Consider the following 7,824-nt stretch of genomic DNA (forward strand, 5'->3'; position numbering starts at 1 on the left):
AGGGACTCCATGAATGAAAACTATCCATGGATGAAGGACTACCATACCTTATTGAATAATTCCCACGAAATTGAGTAGAAATTATGGATCCTTCAACCCTAGCTTCACCTTTCGTCTTCTTCTTCCTTGGAGTTCTAGAGAGAATATTTTAGAGAGGGTTTGGTTTGGATTTGGGGATTTAGGAATTATGATTCTAGATGAGTTAGTTTAGGTGGGTAAAACACTTATATAGGTGTTTAAAATAGGCTTAAAATGACATCACTTAACCATTAATTAAAAAGGAAATCCCTAAAAGACCCCTAAGTCTAACTGCCAATCGGCAATTTCAAGCATGACCTACGACCCAGGACCCACGGACCGTGGGTGGGACCATGGCCCATGCTGGTAAACTATGGTCTATGGTCTGTGGCTTGTTTTTGAGGGGCTTGACCCACGACCCCTACCACGGGGCGTGGGTTGCCCTCGTGGGTCACTGCCCAAGTCACTTTTGAGGCTTTTCCTCATGGACCCATAGTTGGTCCTTAGGTTTAAGCCTTGACGTTCTAACACAAAAGCATGGATTTTAATGTACGAAGAGGTACTTTCAAGTCTCTAACCTTAACGTCAAGCTCTAGCTAAGCCTACTAGTTTTCAGAGTATTACAACAGAGCTACTAATAAAATGGGTACAAGTCCAAAAAGTAGACCATAGAAACAAGATTGTCGCAAACAGAAAAGATAAGTCAATATAAAAATACAGAAGGAGACGGGCAAATCCATAACTCTATGTGCTCACTCTCGCCGTCTAATATGACTGCAGCTGGCTCGAAAACAACGTTGATAGATGGTGCTCAGACCAACATCCCAGAAACTGATGCAGAGTGTAGTATGAGTACCAAAACAACAGGTACCGAGTAGGTATCATAGGCCGACTGAGCAAGAAAAGCAAAAGTAATATGAAATGCGAGAATCTAACATACTAACAGAAATAAGCAAGAGGGAACATCTAATAGGTATGCACACGAGCGTACTCACACACAAAGAGAAGGAAAGTAGCTAACTAAATCCGACTGGGCTCCCATAAACCCGGAGGTTACGCTCATGCACAATATGAAAGTAAAACCCGAACAAACTCCCATAAGCCCGATAGGTGAAAAAAAGGGAGAATTGAAATGAAGTAAGAGGATCCGATGAAGTTTCCAAGACTACCACAACTTTCCGAACTTGAACCGAACTAATCCATGTGCCCAAAGCTTACCCAGAGCTAATAGGGAAATAAGGACTTAAATCGAATGAAGATGAAGGATCAAGGACTTGAACCTAGATTTGGAATAACCGAGGACTTAAACAAAGGCTAAGGAAAATCGTGGACTTGAACCACATAAAATATGACCAAGGACTTGAACCGAGGTTAAGGATAATCGTGGACTTGAACCACATAAAATAAGACCAAGGACTTGAACTGAGGTTAAGGATAATCATGGACTTGAACCACATAAAATATGACCAAGGACTTGAACCAAGGTTAAGGATACTCGTGGACTTGAACCACATAAAATATGACCAAGGACTGGAACCGAGGTTAAGGATAATCATGGACTTGAACCGAGGTTAAGGATAATCGCGAACTTGAACCACATAAAATATGACCAAGGCAAGGACTTGAACCCCGCCCTGTGGAGTGAACTGGGGACTTGAACCATGAGTAGAGGCGAGTCTCTTAGAAATAGGATCAGCTGTCAACCGAGCGTCACGGGGAGCACCCCCAAACCAAGTGCCATCAATAAATCACTCCAGCCTGAATTGTATTCAATCAGAATTGTTGAGTAGCTTCCAAACCAAGAATTCGAATACATCATAACCGAAGGGATAAGGAATCATGGCTATAAGGTTCCAAGAGCGGTGTTACTGCATGGCTAAGGCCCAGAGTATCAGACTCAAGTCTGTTATATCAGTCTACATGGAGCTAAGCCGTCTTAAGCAACGTCGGAGAGGTTTCAAGGCCTAACAGCTCTAAAATATGCAAGTCTATGGCAATCACTAGTCTAAGCCTAGACTAAGGCCAAACATTCTTTCAAATATACATGCAAGCCATAAAAAGGGTGCACCACAAGGTACGAATGATCAATAATTACATTATACATGTGTTAGTAAGCCGGAGTACCCGAAATTAGAGCCTAAGTCATGGTTTCTAGGAATTTAGCATGCTCAACCACCAATTACCAAATCAACAAACAAATGTTAAATCATGCTCAATCTAAGGAGAGGGAAGTCATAGCCTATATGTAGGTCGACTGCACGTGCTCCAAATCACATAGTCAGAGCCTATCCCTTCCGTACGGCCTCAGAACGCTGCCACGCTATCGAAAATAGAATCACAATGATAATACGAGCGTTTTGACACCAAAATCATAAATTTTGTAGTTGGACCCAAAATCGGGCTTAAAATGGGATTGTGGGATCCGTGATGGGAACCCCAAATTTGACACCGCAAAAAGGGTATAAATGCAATGTGGAACTTGTACCCAAAAATGGGGCACAATTCGAGGATCGAAACGAAAGAAATTTGATCATGCAACGAAAATTCGATTTATGGGAAAATCAAGAAGAGGGCAGCCCCTTTAGGACAGATATTACCTCAAAACGTCGATCTTCACACTTCTCCAAGCACTCCACAGCGAACCCACAATCCACACGAACACCCAGCAGTTTGAATCACCTAAATCGTAGCTCTATAGATCAAGAAATCAAAACTTCCATTAAAGAGAAGGGTCAAGAGAAGGGTCAAGAGGAGGGCAACAACTAAAACCACGAAAATGCCTAACACGAAGCTTCTCCAGCACATTCTGATCACACCACTGCGTTCCCACGGAAAAAGCACACAATTAAAGCTTTGAATCACTCATTTTGGAGCTCTATAGCTCAAAATATCGCAATTGAAAATGAGGGCTGAAAGCTTAAATAGGGGTTATAAAAGACGAATTTGGTCGCTAAAAAGCCCAAAATCTAATCGCTAAAAGGGCTGCACCAGATTTCAGCTTTTCCCATTTTTTTAAAGTCTCCGATGGGGTGCTCGGAATTCGTTCGGAATCCCGTGCGCGCAAACGGACAATGCTACCCCACTAAATTCGACGTTCCAGACTCTATGGCGCAATCAGAATTCTCATACGAGGTCATTTTGACTAAAAGTGGGTCTCACACCCAAATATCAGACCTGATGGAACCATCAGAATTCCATCCTAAGGTCGTTAACCTGATATTTTGACTAAAGTCAACTTTTCAAGGTTCAAAAGCTCCAAAATAGGGAAACAAGCATAAAACCCAAAGGAACGATCAGGCGACCAAACAGTCAGTGTCAGCGAGTCATAAATGACTTGGGTCACTATACGAATGCTCTAAACGCCGAAATGAATGCATTAACTCAAAAATTACCTAAAGGGTCATTACAATTTGGGTCCATAACTGTTATCTGTTGTGGGATAGGCTTAGTAACATTAACTTCAATGAGCATTCTAGCATATGAAATTCTTGTTTGCTTTGTGGTGCACTCATCAGCAAGTAAAGGAAATCCAATCGCACTAGCAATTCTACTTAGAGATCTCACACCCCAACAGTTAAGTGGCAATTTGGGGAAAGTTACCCATAAGGATATTTCAGCAAAGAATTCACTCCCAAAGTCAAAATCAGGGCACCATTTTTTTAGTATGATAGGACGATTGTTGATGGTTGTTGACACCCAATTTTGACCGACCTTTAACCCTTTTTTGGAATGCTATTCGATTAAATACATCTTTTTAAAAATATATTTCGAGTTTAAAATTTTAATTGATTTTGTCTAAAAATTATGCATTTTAGTATGTGTACTTTATAAAATTATCATAAATATTACTAAGATATTTTTAAAATTATTACTAAAACTCAAAGTAATTATTTTATTCAAATGTTTTAAAATTTAAGTGATGTTAATTATATAAAAAATATTATAATATTTGTAGTATTATAATTGAATAGCATTTCTTAAAATTTCCTCAAAATCATTTAAATTATAGCCCATTTTATTCTAATTCATTTCATTTCTAGCCTATTCAATTTCAATTTTATTTCAATAATAGCCACCTTTTCTTTTCAATTCTAGCCCATGCTATTGCAATTTTAGCCACTTCAAATTCAATTCAATATGATTTTTTTAAAATTTCAGCTTTAATCTTGACCGTCTATCCTTTAACTTAAATCCCTGATCAAATCTCAGCCTTAGATCTTATTTAAATCAACGGTCACGATCGAATCAACACTAGCTTCCTATTTTTAACCTAAGAGAACCCAACCCTAAAAACATTATTCATTCATCCTCTTTCTCTCTATCAAAACCGCCGCCCCTCTCTCTCATCCTCCGTCCTTTTCCGGTGAGAAGCAGCAGCGATCGAAGGCTGCTCCAACCAGCGACGCTCTCTTCCCTCGCCTCTTCTCATTTCCCTCTTCTCTCCGCCAGCAGAAGCAGTGAGGCTGCTGCTCCTCTCTTCTCTCCAGGCAGCCGACGATGAAGGCGGAAAACCAGCAGCCATCCAGCGAGGAGAGCAACAGCAACTCCAGCAGCTTCGACCGGCGAAGCAACAGCTCCGTGACAGCAACAATAGCAGCAGCTCAGCCAGAAAACAGCAGCACCTGCATGGAGACAGCAGCCGCCAGCGTGGACGAACGACAGCTCCGGACAGCAGCAGCTGGCGAGGGACCACCGGCGAAACCAGCTGCTCCAGCCAGCACCCAGGACCAGCTGCAGCAACCAGCGAGCTCCGAAGATAGCGAACTCCGGCAAATGTTTAAGGTTCCTTTGGAGTTTTAAGACGAATCTTTGACAGATCCGTCCAGGCAAGTTTATTCTATTCATTTTTAACACTTTGTTCTTGGTTTTAAAATATGGTGAGTTCATATTATGTTATCACGTGCTTATAATTCTCGTTGATTATTAGAAAAAAACATGTTTAGGTTGCGATTATCTATTCAAGCTTTAATTTATGAAGTTTGTTTTGGTGCACTGGCTGCAATAAGTCCGTACTCTAACGGCTAGGTTGCGCATCCTCGTCATTTGTATAATAAAGTCTAACTTATGATCTTCTTAGATTAGTTCCCCCATAGTAAATGGCAGGATTTTTTTTAGTCTTAATCGATTGAGAATCATATTTTTGTTCTACTCAAAATAATTATTCTTGATTTTCCTTGACATTTACAAGCTGATTTATATCCCTTTAATATGTGTAATTGTGACTTGTTGATTGTTTACTCATATCTGTTAGGATCCCTTAAGGGTGTTAATTTAGCTAAATGTTTGGTCAAATATAGTGATTTAGACTTCCTTATATTGCTAACCTTTATGGCTCTGCGTAATTAGTTCGGTGTAATTTGCTGGCCCCTTTGCCTATGGTAAGTCTGAAATTATGGATTAAAGCATGTATTGTTTCTTTCCTTGCGATGATTTTATATTTATTTATTTATAGTGCTGCAAATTGATTCTTCCCCCTTAATTATGGTGTGAATTGATCCTTACTAATCCATTTTTAGAAATCCTATCAGTTTAGTGAATACTTTCGCTGATTTTAATTTTGCTCATTAGTTGGTAAAGAATAAATTAATAAATCTGACTTGGTCTTCCCCTTTAGTAAGGAAAATATATGTTAGTGGATATTTTCTCACCTTTTAAGCTTAACCTTTTCTTACTTAATTTATATTTGCTAATTGGTTTGTTTGATTTAGGTAACAAATAAATAAAATAAAATAATTGTATCTACTGATTTGCTCTTTATTTATTAAAGGAAATAATATTCTAAAATTGGCTCCCGCTAATTAACATCTTTTCCTTTTCTGGCCCTTACTCACTATATAAAGCGCCCTCATTCTTGTTATTACGGACACAGTTGAACAAACATTGCTCACATATTAAAATACTAAGTAAAAATAATATTGCTCTCTATGCTATGAAAAAGAATTAAGATCTTCCGGTTAAAACTAAAGTTCATCTCTGTGTTGCTGTTTTGCTGTGTTCGGGTCATTTTCTGGGTTAAGTTCGTCTCCATTGCTGATCTAATAAACTGCTTAATCGGTTAGTATATTTCTATACATTCAATTTTCTGTTTTGCATCAATATTATTTACTTGTATGCATAAATCCAAAATGGATTTTAATAAATAAAGGAAGCATCCAGGTCGGTTTCCTATTCTTTTCCAATAGGTGTTTACGTTTGTGTGATTGTTTGCTACAGTTTCAATCTAAATATGTAAATGGTTGTTATTGTGTTGTTACTTTTAGTGTATTGTTCTTATCAATTAACAGGTTTCGAACATGAAGTTTCAAGTTGAAAAATTCACCAGGAGACTAGATTATTTAATTTTATGTATTTTGAATTTGTATTTATTACTTATTTCGGTTTGTAATATTTGTATAACTCTCTAACTATCCTATAAATATGATGATTTGGGGGATCATCTAAAGGGGGAGGGGGTATACGTGCTAACTATTTTCTTACTTTATTTACGTACCTACGTGTGAATGTGTTTTGATTAACTAATTGTGGCCACTTAAAATAATTATTATGCTCCTAAATCTGATTAGAAAATATAAAAGAAGGGTTTTGTCAATATTATTATGAGTATTTGCTATGTTGATGTTAATACTAAAATAAATTAACAAGTTTTTGTAATATCGCTTTAAGATCTAAAATTAAAAAAAAATAAAAACTATTATTGCCATCAATCTCATATTTGATCTTGTTTAATTATTGTTCAAAGTTGATCACGTGTTCTAGACTTTAATTGTCCGTTGGAATGCATTTAATTTATTTACATGACCATTTTCTTAATCTTGACAAATAAAATAATTATGTCTATTCCTTGTTTTATTTCACTCGGCCAACTCCCTTTATATAATAAGTAAATAAAATTTGAATATTGTCATAATATGTTTATATTATTTTGTCATCTTAGACACATGACGCCTATAGGATCTAAACAATTTTAAATTTATTTAAGTGTAGTATGTATGCATATAGGTTTAAATAGTTGTAATGTATGTTTAAGATAAGAAGTTAATCTCAGCCTTTCACTTGGAAACTATGCCTATAGAACTAAATAAAATAATAATAAAAAATAAACATAAGATAATTCTCAGCATGTTAAATTTGAAACATTTTGTTTTTTTGTTGTTTTGTGCTCACTGTTAATATTTTTCACAAATTTGTAACATATTTTGCCACTTAAATTGAATTGACTAATCGCCAGCATGTTATTTAAAATCTGTCTTGTTTGATTATTGTCGCATGTAATTAATCAATCAGCATCTTAATCACATAGATATCACGTCTATAGGTTTCTACTAATCGTACAACATGTTAAATAATTGAAATAAATATGAAGCATTTTCCGCTCATTGTTCAACAATTTCTGTATTCACAATAATTTTAGCCATAAAACAAATCCGTTGATTGCCAGTATATTAAATAATAGATTTACTTCTATGTATTGTTCTATTAGTGTTTCATAACATCTTACTTTAATATATATATATATAATTAAATTAATCAAGTCATTTTTTATCTGCTACTTGTTGCTCTAATTTAAGTTTGCTTTAAATATTATCCTCTGCATCTTAATTTTGCTATGTAAAAATCAGTTAATTAAGTTCTGCATTTAATAAATTATTTGCTAGTTGAAATAAAAATTTTGTATTAATAATCTGATCAGTTATTGCTCTAAAGATCATGTCATGCATCTGTGATATTTTTCCCGTCATTTTAAAAAATTAGTTAATAAGTGTAATTAATTATTTTCTACGTGTGTAATAATTCTCAACCCTCTTA

Source organism: Solanum stenotomum, chromosome 6 (genome assembly GCF_019186545.1).
Source record: "Solanum stenotomum isolate F172 chromosome 6, ASM1918654v1, whole genome shotgun sequence".
NCBI classification, from domain to species: Eukaryota; Viridiplantae; Streptophyta; class Magnoliopsida; order Solanales; family Solanaceae; genus Solanum; species Solanum stenotomum.